Here is a 12,045-nt window from a genome sequence, read left to right on the forward strand (position 1 = left end):
TAATATTTTGCAGTTTTCATTGCAACAGTCTTTTGCCTCCTTGGTTAAGTTTATTCCTATTTTATTCGTTTTGATTAATTAATCTTAAATAACACAATTTCTTTCAGGTTCAGCAAATATTTGCTGACACATTCAGTTTTGTTTTTGTTTTTGTTTTTTGAGGCAGTCTCACTCTGTCACCCAGGCTGGAGTGTGGTGGTGTGATCTCGGCTCATAGTAACCTCCACCTCCTGGGTTCAAGTGATTCTCCTGCCTCAGCCTCCCAAGTAGCTGGGATTACAGGCACCTGCCACCACACCTGGCTAATTTTTGTATTTTTAGTAGAGACAGGGTTTCACCATGTTGGCCAGGCTGGTCTCAAACCTCAAGTGGGACTTCAAGTGATCCAACCGCCTTGGCCTCCTAAAGTGTTGGGATTACAGGCATGAGCCACCATACCCGGCCTCAGGTTTTTTTTATCTTTTATTTTTTCCCTTCTCATATATTCTCTCTTGGTTTTAATCTTAGGTCTCCAAATCTGTGTTTGAGAAGTAGCATACTACACACCTCAACATGAATCAGGCCCTTCAAATAAAAGATAAAGCTCTTTTTAAAAAGCCTGTTTTGAGTAAAAAACACTTGACTGTATTCTGAAACATTTCCTCATAGGGCTTACTTTCTTAAAAGTTATTTAGTGTAAGAACTGAGGTTTCTTTTATTTTTATTTTATTTAAGTCCTTGTAATTGGGGGTAGAAGGAGAGGATCTTGTGAGTTGGGTTTAGTTTTATTTGTGATCTGACTGGGGCCTGGGGCAATTTTGTCATGGTGTTGCCTGTGGACTAGAACTCAAAGTCCTCGGTGAATACCCTGTATGTGCCTAGCGATGAAGGAAACAAACAGGACTGGCACTTGGAAACATTGTGATGTCATGACCATAAGCCCTTTGTGCTGGCCTCTGTGTCCAAGAAGCCCTGAGACAAAGAACCTGGGTTTCTCTCTCTATGTGTTTTCATGTCCCATTACTTGGCTCAAACTTCCATCTAGCACCTGGCAAAATAGAACCTGCTGACCAGTGGGGCCTCCTCAAAGAGGTTCCAACTTAACATTGAGTTCTGTGAGAAAGTGGAAGCAAAATACCAGTGAGAAGCAATAGCAGTCTCATCTGCCCAGGAGCAGAGAGTACAGGTTGGCTCTTAAGGTCTCCTGGAGCCCCACTGCACATGTGCCTGCAGATCAGTGGCAGCTCCCAGAGAGAAGCTAGGGGAAGCTTCTGATCCCTGGGGCCCACAAGAGTAATGCTCTCTCTGTCTGGGTCGTAGATCCCAGGCCTCCCGCATCCAGGTAAGCTCTCTCTGTCCTGCCCCCATGGGTCTGGGCTCTGTCTTCTCCTGCTTCAGGAGTGATAGAAATGTTCTGTATCTTGATTGTGATGGTGAACAGACTGGGTAGCACATCCTTGTTATTTTCAGGGCAAGCATCACCACTCTCTCCCCTTGAAGGCCCCAAGCCTCTTAGAAAACAACCAACCAACAAATCAACCAACCAACAAAAAGGAGATAGACAATTCTGGGCAGCCTTAGGAATCTTAACTGAGGCTATGTCTTCTTGTCTTCTTCCCATGCTTAAATATCAGCTTTTTTTTTTTTTTTTTTTTTTTTTTTTTTTTTTTAGACAGAGTCTTGCTTTGTCACCCAGGCTGGAGTGCAGTGGAGCAACTCTTAGCTCACTGCAACCTCTGCCTTCCAGGTTCAAGCAAGTCTCCTGACTCAGCCTCCTGAGTAACTGGGATTACAGGTGCATGCTACCACACTCGGCTAATTTTTGTATTTTTAGTAGAGACGGGGTTTCACCATGTTGGTCAGGCTGGTCTTGAACTCCTGACCTCATGATCTGCCCGGCTTGGCTTCACAAAGTGCTGGGATTAAATCTCAGCTTTATTGGGCTGGGCACGATGGCTCAAGCCTGTAATCCCAGCACTTCAGGAAAAAACAAAACAAAAAGAAAAACCAAACAAACAAAAAAACAAACTCAGCTTTATTGAAGTATAATTTATCTGCAATGAAATTCACTCATCTCATGTTTATAGTATAATTATTTGGGGCAATTGTATATGTTTTCATGATCATGTCACAATCAAGATATAGAACATTTCCATCAATCACCCCCAAAACTTTCCTCTTGCCTCTTTGGAGTCAATCCCCCGCCCACCTCTAGGTTGACTGCTGGCCCCAGTCAACTGTGAATCTGCTTTCTATCATTATTGTTTTGCCTTTTCCAAAATATAATATAAATGGAATCATGCAGTGTATAATATTTTGTGTACAGTTTATTTCACTTAGCATGATATTTTTTGAGATTCATTCAAGTTGTAGCATATATCAATAGTTCTTCCTTTTTATTGCTGAGTAATATTCCATTGGGTGCATATATCACCATTGGCTTAGCTATGGGTTTAGTCAATGGGGATTTGTGACGCTTACTTTTTATTATTATTATTATTATTATTTTGACAGGAGTCTCGCTCTGTTGCCAGGCTGGAGTGCAGTGGCATGATCTTGGCTCACTGCAACCTCCGCCTCCCGGGTTCAAGCGATTCTCCTGCCTCAGCTTCCCGAGTAGCTGGGATTAGCTGGGATTATAGGTGCACGCCACCAAGGCTGGTTAATTTTTGTATTTTTAGTAGAGACAGGGTTTCACCATGTTGGTCAGGATGGTCTCGATCTCTTGACCTCGTGACCTGCCCACCTCAGCCTCCCAAAGTGTTGGGATTACAGCTGTGCCCAGCTTTTGACTATTATTTTTGAAAGGCTGCTGTGAATATTTGAATACAAGTCTTTTTGTGAACATATGTTTCCATATCTCTTGGATAAATATCTAGGAATAGTATTGCTCGGCCATATGTACATTTACCTTTATAATTCACTGCCAAACCATTTTCCAAAGTGGCTGCACTATCCTGCTGAGGCTGCTTTTTAAACACAGGCTGGGGCTGGGGAGGAGGAGGTAGGCAGAGCTGCTTTGCAGTTCTCCTAGAATCAGAAGTTAGACCTAGGCATTCATGTGCTTCACAACAAGCTTATGAAGGAGATAATGAAAAAAACCCATTTCACGGATGAGGAAGTCGAGGTTTGGAGAGATGTAATTGCGCAAAATCACACACCCAACAAATGGAAGAGCTAGGATTGAAACCCTGGGACCTTTGTGTCAGTGCCCAGGGGTTTACCCCCTACCCTCTCCCATCTCTCTCCCCAGTGACCATCCTGGCAACTTGGGAATTCTGCTGCCTTGACACTGTATACATCGCATTTACATCTATCCTCAAGGGGACACAATGACCCTGGGAGGTGGCATTCAACCCCTCTTCTTCAGAGGAAGCAGTTATTGATCAGAGAGGTGAAGTGACTTTCCCAAGGCCAACAGCTTGCCTATAGAATTTCTGGTACCTGAATCAGGTTTCCTAGTTCCAAGTGCTTTCTGCTAGACCATGGTACCCCACAGCTACATTTAAAATTTTTCATTCCTAATTTTCTTTTTCTTCAGCCTTCTCTTTCCTCAGTAAGAATGCCCCTCCCTTTCCTCCACCTTCCCCTGCCTCAGGCCTAATACACTGAACCTGGTAGGATTAAGTTGAGGCAGGAGTGGGGACTGGGGAGACGAGAGCATAGAGGCCAAGGGAGAAGTAGCAGGAAACAGGCCATTTCCTCACTCAGGCCTGCTTCTTATCTAAGAGGTGAGAGGCCAGAGGTGGAGGTAAGCGATGAAGCCAGTCAGATCTGGAGTGCAGGCTACTCCTGGTGCTCCGTAGCCCACCTCCCCCAACTGCAGAGAACAGGATGAAGCCTCTGAGGGTAGGAGGTGCCTCTAGCCCTCCAGCCTGTGCCTTAGCAAAAGCGGAAGGACTTTGGGGGAAAGGGGTGGGAATAGGTGTAGAATGTGCTACTCAGAAGGGTTGTGGAAGAAGCAGCCTCAGGTCACATCTATTGCCCTCTCCTCTTTACTGTCCTGGAGCCCTGGAAAAGGAGGCCAGCCATCTTCTCACAGGCCTCCTGCATGTGGGGTGTGTGTATGTGTGCAAAATGCAGGGAAGCCTGAAGATTCCTCAACACACACACACACACACACACACACACACACACACACACACACACAGAGAAATGAAGCCTGAAGATTCCTCAACACACACACACACACACACACACACACACACACACACAGAGAAATGTGAGTGCAGCCCCAGCCTGGAAGAGGGCAGACTCAGTCAAGAATACAGCGATGTCACCAAGGGCAAGGCGGTAACCCCTCCATAGTGTATAACCTTTTTTTTTTTTTTGAGATGGAATCTCACTCTGTCATCCAGGCTGGAGTGTAGTGGTGTAATCTCAGCTCACTGCAACCTTCACTACCCGGGTTCAAGTAATTCTCCTGTCTCAGGCTCCCGAGTAGCTGGGATTACAAGTGCCCACCACCACGCCTGGCTAATTTTTTTGTATTTTTAGTAGAGACGGGGTTTCACCATGTTGGCCAGGCTGGTTTCGAACTCCTGACCTCAAGTGATCCGCCTGCCTCGGCCTCCCAAAGTGCTGGGATTACAGGCCTGAGCCACTGTGCCCAGCCCATAGTGTACAACCTTTACAGTTGTCTTTTTTTTTTTTTTTTTTTTTTTTTTGAGGTGGAGTCTTCACTCTGTCGCCCAGGCTGGAGTGCAGTGGCACCATCTCGGCTCACTGCAAGCTCTGCCTCCCGGGTTCGCGCCATTCTCCTGCCTCAGCCTCCCGAGTAGCTGGGACTACAGGCGCCCGCCACCGCGCCCGGCTAATTTTTTGTATTTTAGTAGAGACGGGGTTTCACCGTGTTAGCCAGGATGGTCTCGATCTACTGACCTCGTGATCCGCCCGCCTCGGCCTCCCAAAGTGCAGGGATTACAGGCGTGAGCCACTGCGCCCGGCCACCTTTACAGTTTTCAAAGTGCTTCCTCATCTGTTGCGTCATTTGATCTCTGCACCTACACCGTGAGACAGGCATGGCAGGGGTTACTCTCTCCATTTCACAGGCCAAAGGCTAGTCTTCTCTACTGGCCCTTTCTGGTTGAATTGCATCTTTCTAGAGGTGGGGCTGGGCTGGGGCTGGACCCTGGAGAAATCTTCTTCAGGAATTAGCTTCTTAGGATGAAACCAGCCCTGCTCTGCACCTTCCCCACCTCCCAACCCCCAGCTCCTCCCAGCTCCAGCAAAAAGCTTTGGCCTCATCTTGGGACACTTAACCAGGCCTATTATATGCAAGGTATCCCAGGCAGCTGCTGCCCTCCCTCCACCCATCCCCATTTTCCTCTATCCCTCTGCCTTAAAATTAACAGATACTAGGAATCCGGAGTTATTCAGCAGCCCACCAGGGAGCCTCTCTAGCATGCAAATTTACTGAGCATGCTTTGAAATCCAGCACAAAAGTGAATGAGATTCAAAGGAGTTCATAGTCTGGGGAGGGGAGTTGGCAGAGTAGATGTGTAAGCAAATGATGACATCAGTACAACAAGAAGGGCTGGGTGGGGGAGACTTCTAATTGTGCGGGGGCCCAGGAGCAGCTGCTATTCTGCTGTCTTTCCAGGAGTTTGGCAAATCCAGGAGAGAGGACCAAGTGCAAAGGGCTGGAGGAAAGAAAAAACCTGGTGCATCAAGTTCCCTGGGAGCTTGGGGTGAAGAGCAAAAAGAGGCACACTGGGAGAAGTGGCTAAAGAGTGGGCTGGGTTGGATTCTGGATGGCTTTGTTACTCATCTAAGAAGTCTAGACTCTTCAATACAGCATATATATGTATATATAAATAATGATATATGAATATATGTATATGTGTGTGACTATGGAAAACACATGTATACATATACACTGGTATCAGGTAAAATGCTGTTTTTAGATGCTGGAGAACTAACACATACAAGAGAAAAAAATAGGCCATGATAAAGTCATCCTATTTACTCGAACTGCTCATGTATAAGTATTATGCAGTACAAAGAATATTATGCTCATTTTTCTATGTGCCAGATTGTCTTTTCTTTTCTTTTTCTTTTTTTTTTTTTTTTTTGAGACGGAGTCTCGCTTTGTCACACAGGCTGGAGTGCAGTGGTGCCATCTCAGCTCACAGCAAACTCTCCCTCCCGAGTTCAAGCGAAGCTCTTGCCTCAGATTCCCGAGCAGCTGGAATTACAGATACCTGCCACCACGCCTGGCTAATTTTTGTATTTTTAGTAGAGATGAGGTTTCACTATGTTGTCCAGGCTGGTCTCGAACTCCTGACCTCAGATGATCCGTCTGCCTCAGCCTCCCAAAGTGCTGGGATTACAGACGTGTAATCCCACGGATTACAGGCCGCGCCCGGCCCAGATTGTTTTATTTGATTACACAATGAATTATCTTCTTGACGTTTGCCTTCCTTCTCTTTTTCCTGTCCCTTTCTTTTTACTGTATCAATAGTTGTCTGACCCAAACCTCAAAAAGTAGAAGGAATTTTGGACTGAAATGTTTCCGTTCACTAAGTCTCAATTGCGTTCTTGGAAAGGTGCTGGCACAGCTGAGGGACACCCCAGCTGTTAGTTGAGTTTGTGAATTGCAGATCCTGCTCCAGAGTCACTGATCAGAGTCAGTGAAATTTCTTTTTCCCTTATACTATCTCAACTTTACGCAGCCAACCCTGTGTACCCAATAATAGCTCAATTTAGTGGCATCCGCTAAAGTCAATGTAGAGAACTTTTCTCTCTGGATTTCCCCTTTACTGAAGAAAAAGAGGGAGATCCAGACAAGGGTCCCGGGACTACGCTTCCCAGCCGCCTCCGCCCGGCGCCCAGTCCAACTTCCCTTACAGGGATGGCCCCTGGCATCTTGGCCCCGCCCATCCCCAGCACCATATTGCGAACTACAATTCCCAGCTGCCTCCATGCGTCGCACCCTTCAAAGTGGGCTTCCCAGCAGCCTCGCGGGCGAAGAGCCCCGCCCCTCGGAGCTGCTCCCCGGGTCGACCCGGCACACTCTTCCTGCCCCCTGCCCCGTCACGTGATGCAGTCTCGCCAACCGGCACGGGGAGGAGGGCAGCGGGCGGTGGCCGGGGGCGGGCAGGCCGTGGGGGGCGGACCCCAGAGGGGGCGGAGCAGGGCCCGGGAGCCGAGCAGCCTGGCAACGGCGGTGGCCCCCGGAGCCCGAGGTGGGTGCGCGCTCACGGCTGGCCTGGCTCGGAGCCGGGCACTGCGGGGACCCGTGGTGAGGGGATCGGGAGGAGGAAGTTGGGACTCCTTGGGCCAGCGGGTAGCGCGGGGCCTCGCCGCACCGGCAGGGTTGGGTGGGGGTTTCGCCCAAGCGCCGTCGCTGTCCCCGCGGGGCAGGGCTGAGGCCAGGGAGCAGCAGGCAGGTACCTCCGGCTTTCCCCCGTTCTCCCCTCCCAAGGTGGCCGGCCGGCCGGCAGCGGGCGAAGGTCGGGACGGGGGTAGGGGTTGGTTGGCGGTGGAGCTGGGGGCGGACGTCTCAGCCACTGCCCGGACTTTGCTTCCCCGTCCCGGGGCGGTGAGTGGGCCGGGCGTCCGCCCTGCCTCCCCGGCGACGCTCCGCCGCTGGTCCTCGCTTTGGCCCTCCGCGCGGAGCGGGCGTCCGCCGCATCCCCAGTGGGCCCTGCGGAGCGGCCGCAGCCCGACACTGGCCGCGAAGCCTCGAGGGTCGCTCTTGGCCAGTGTTTCTGTGTCATACACGAGAGGTTTATCTGCTTTTGCAACAGTTGAGGGAAGATCTTAGAGGGAACGGTTAGTTCCCTGATACGCACTCGGAAGTATGCACGGGCACGAGCAAGCGCCTTTGGCCGGGTTGCCTCCCTTAACTGTCTTTTGCTGCGCTCAGGAAGTGAAAACTAATTTTAGTATTTGCCCAAGCAAGTAAGAAGTGAATCTGCTGCAAAAATTATATTAGAGCTTTATACGCACGCATCGTTTGAGGCGAAGTGGTTTGCGACTGGTTTTGAAACAGATATACCAGATCTTCCCAAGAATAAAATTACAGCATTTTAGAATTGACTGGCAGCCTAAAGTTTACTTGTTCATTTGTTCCCTGGGTGGGGGAACTGAGGCCCAGAGAGGGTAACTAATATGTCCCAGGCTTCAGGGCAACTTAATGGCAAAGCTAATATCACAAGCCAGCTCTCTGGGGGTGTCTTGGTGTCTGTCTAGTCTGGATTCTTTTTACCACAGCTCAGTTTTATTCCTTGTGAAATAACCAACTTAGAGTCTTGAGACTGAGCCAGCAATTTTGCTAGACTACAGACCATTTTGAATTTCCTTCAAAATCGGTTTACCAGCCAAATAAGACAATCAGGCCTGTTACTTTGCAGACACGTTTGCTTTCATCCAACATATCTGTTGGGCACAGTCATGTATTCACCAGATTTGATTCTGAATGGCTTTTGGCTGTTTCACAAAATCAAATCTACTTTTAAGAGATTCCACACCATGGGGGAGATTTGAACCAGTGGTGCTGCCTGCAGCACCAGTGTATAGTAGCCTCCCAGGGTGCTTGAGGGTGGATAACATTCACGGGGTCTTGTAGATTCTAGTGTGGTTAGTAAATGATTGGTCTCTTTAACTTAAAGTTCTAACTACATTTATTAAGTTGTCGATGGTTTCATTCATTCATCAAACACAAGAGTGCCAACGGTGGGCACTGGGAAGACAGCAAAGAGCCCCACTACTGAGGTCCCTGCCTTATAGAGTTTATATGTGGGGAGGCACACAATAAAAAAAATAAACAATGATATATTTTCTGGCAGAGATGAGCGCTATGAGAAAAAATAGAGCTCTGAAACCTTACAATGACAGTAAAACAGGCTGGCGTGATTGAGAATGACTTGGGCATTACTTTGAATTTCTAGTTTTAGATTGCCAGCTGCTGCTCCATTAGAGGAAATAAATCCAAAAGTAAATCTCTGAATCAAAGAGATTTTTTGGAGTCATCATTTCTCCAATGAGTGTCTTTTAGATGGTAAGCTCATCCCAGCCTCATTTTTACTCATATTTCCCCCCCTCTTACATACAAACAGTAAGTGATTTCAAATACCTAGAGAGGTATTTTTCAAATCTTTTGCAGTTTTCATAGTTAGATAGCTCACTGTAGCTACAGAAAGCTCTGCTGAGGTCAGTATTGGATGCTGATTTCATGCCAGTGTCTGCTGGACTCTCAGGCCACCTTGCACAAGGGTTTCTCTTCCTGTGTAATGGTTTGTACTGTGAACCTCTTATCTGAAATGATCATCAGTCCTTGTGTTGTGTGGTTTGTAAAGAAACTAGTTCATTTTGAAATAGCTCAAGAGAAAAGAAGCACTCAACTTCTTAGGAACAAGAGTGCTCACTAATAAAATGGCATTAATGAGAGTTAACTGTAAAAGTTCATCGGTTTAATACCTTCTGAGTTCTCTCATATTCTGTATGTTCAATGCCTTCAAAGCAAATTTTTAATCTTTTACAGGTCTGAAAAATAATTAAAGTTACAAAAAATACTTTAATATTTTTTGTTCCAAAATGAGAGGCAGATTAACAAAATGTAGTTACTTAGGAACCACTGAAAACACATGGTTCTTGCTCTTATTGAGGGCTCCAAAATAAAGAGAAAAGTGGAGACTCTTCAACAATTAATAGGTGACATTTTAAAGGGGTAACCAGAGGATTTCAAAGTCTGGAGTTTCTCATTATTTCTAAAGTTTATTCGATTTTATAACAGAATAATAGATTGTTTTCATTATTCTTTAGTAATTTTCCTTTCCTGTTTTCGACCTCTTTGAAGTTCTGCTTTCATTATTTTCTAGTTTTCTAGTTCTTTATTTCCTTTTTGGCAGATGGCGGGGGGGACAGGGACTGTCACTTGCTTATAAGATTTTGACTCTGGATTGGGCAGCCTGACCCAATTTGAATCCCGGCCCTAATTTTATCTGTGTGACTTTAGGCAAGTTACTTACCTCCCTGCCTTAGTTTCCTTATCTGTCAAATGAAAATAATAATAGTACCTTTCTCAAAGGGTTGCTGGAATGACTGAGTGAATAATTTATGTTAAGTGCTTAGAAAAGTGTCTTGCATCTAGTAGACACTCAAGCTGTTATTGACTTGAACGATATGGAACTCTTCTGTTTTTAAGAAAAAACATTATCCTAGCTATGTCTTAATAAACTTTTGGAATCGAGTAGCTTGCTTTTCTCGACATTTCTCTGCATTTCCATGTTGGCACGAGCTTTTGGTTCCAGGCGACCCTGGCAGCAGTGTCCTCAGTTCTTGCAGTGCTATATTCCCTTTACCGTTTGGATTTAGAAATTTCTTGAGGCCACATTTTGTTGCTACAGACAGTAATAGAGCAAGAGAGGTGTTCTTCTAGTTTGTCTGCCTTGAAAGTGAGAGTGTACCTGGAGACCCAGCAGGAGTTACTGAGTTAGGTTCAGTTGTCATCCTGTAGTTGGGGGAAGGTTTTGCACTGGAAATCTTTGCAGTGTATTTTTCCACAGTGAGTACCACGACAATCTCATCTTTTTCTTTTTAAGAATGTGGAGGCATCTCTTTAGATAATTGGCATTGGGTACTACTAGTGCTTTCTGTTTCTACCAGAGGAACTATGGTAAATGAGCCTTTTGTTTGTGTGAGGTGATAGAAAGCTTTCTCTATTTGGATTACAGAAGCTGAGTTCAGGTCCCAGTTCTCTTCCTTAACTCTGTGTCACTGGACAAGTCATTTAACCTTGCTACTGGTGGCTCTTCCATCTGTAAGATAGAGCTAGTAAAACCTGTCCTGCCAAGTTTCCAGAGTTCTTCAGAGAATCAAATATGCATCAGAGACCTTTGTAAAGTGTGCAGCATTATTATTATTGCATGAATGTGTTGTATAAGCAGTTGCTATTTGGAGAACTGGTATAAGAGGGCAGTTGTCCTTCCTGTTCTTGGAGTATCTTCCCTGTGGCTGTAGGTGTGGCCTCTCTGCCTCAATCTCCCTCTTTTGTCATCATTAAAATATGCAGGTATTTATATTGCCTCTTTCATATGGGCCTGATGTCACTGGTATACCGTAACAAGTTTTCATTTTGTGTATTCCTAAAATGGTAGTAGTGTATAACCAACAATCACAGGGCAACAGCAAAGCAAGCTCAGCCTCAGGGAATGTTGCCTGCCTCTCTCACAAGTGTCTCAGAATGGAAGACTTTCTCTTTTCCAGTCAAGACCCGACCGCAGCTCGTCAGTCCTTACTAGACTGGATGCTTGTGCTTCTGGGGTTACAATAAAAAGCGATCCAGGCTCTGGGGAAGAGATCATTGATAGCTCTCCAGGTCTGTACCATCATCCTTGCTGGAACAGGGCGGGCGCCTGAGTGGCCCTTTCTCGTTAATGTTGTTTCTCAGTATCTTGAAATGTCTCTATAAGTTGCACTTTGCAATTTCATGTACTTGTATTAGTTTAGTATTGCTGTTCCTTGACTGTCTTTAATAGGTAACTCCTACATATTTCAGTATGTTTTTCGTTTTCTATGCTTGTAATAAAAAGGGCTGAGGTTGGAGATATTTTTCTGATTGTCTGAAACCTAAGATGGTCCTATACACAGAGTAGACATTTAGTGAACATTATTTAACTTGAACTAGACAAAGGAGGCCAGCTTAGAACTGTTCACACATGATCATTTTAACCAATTCTGTTGCATGTCTAGAGATCATGCTCCCTGTCTGCCAGATGAAATGGAGCTCATGCTTAACCTTTCTTGCCGTGGTCAAATAGCAAATGAGAAAGTTCTGTGAATCAGTCATTGTCTTGCCACTCTTTTCTTCTCAGCTTCTTGATTTTTGAACTCTTGGCATGAGAAGTTTGAGTACAGATTAGTTTTTGCTTTGCTTGCTAGTATGTTTGGGGTGGGAAGTTGAAGGGGGAATAATTGAAAGTAAAAATAAAAGTTGTTTGTAACTCATTCAGCTCTTATCCCCTTGCCTCCAAACCCTGACAGCACACAGCGATGCCCTTTCTTTAGCATGTGATAATTGTTATATTTTGATAGCATGTCCTTGAACTTTTTTTGTGAGAA

General features: G+C 45.9%; 1 protein-coding gene across 4 annotated transcripts in view; it reads left to right on the forward strand.

Annotated features, from left to right (window-relative positions):
- Nucleotides 1-999: 999 nt before the first annotated feature.
- MTM1 (myotubularin 1) overlaps nt 1,000-12,045 on the forward strand; it is a 106,637-nt gene continuing 95,591 nt past the window's right edge. For 2 of the 4 annotated variants that reach the window (XM_050775333.1, XM_050775336.1), the window contains exon 1: nt 7,093-7,166. The gene's annotated coding sequence lies outside the window, so the exon portion shown is untranslated. The other 2 variants (XM_050775334.1, XM_050775335.1) reach the window with 2 other exon arrangements.

The sequence above is a fragment of the Macaca thibetana genome, chromosome X, assembly GCF_024542745.1.
Source record: "Macaca thibetana thibetana isolate TM-01 chromosome X, ASM2454274v1, whole genome shotgun sequence".
In the NCBI taxonomy this organism is placed as follows: Eukaryota; Metazoa; Chordata; class Mammalia; order Primates; family Cercopithecidae; genus Macaca; species Macaca thibetana.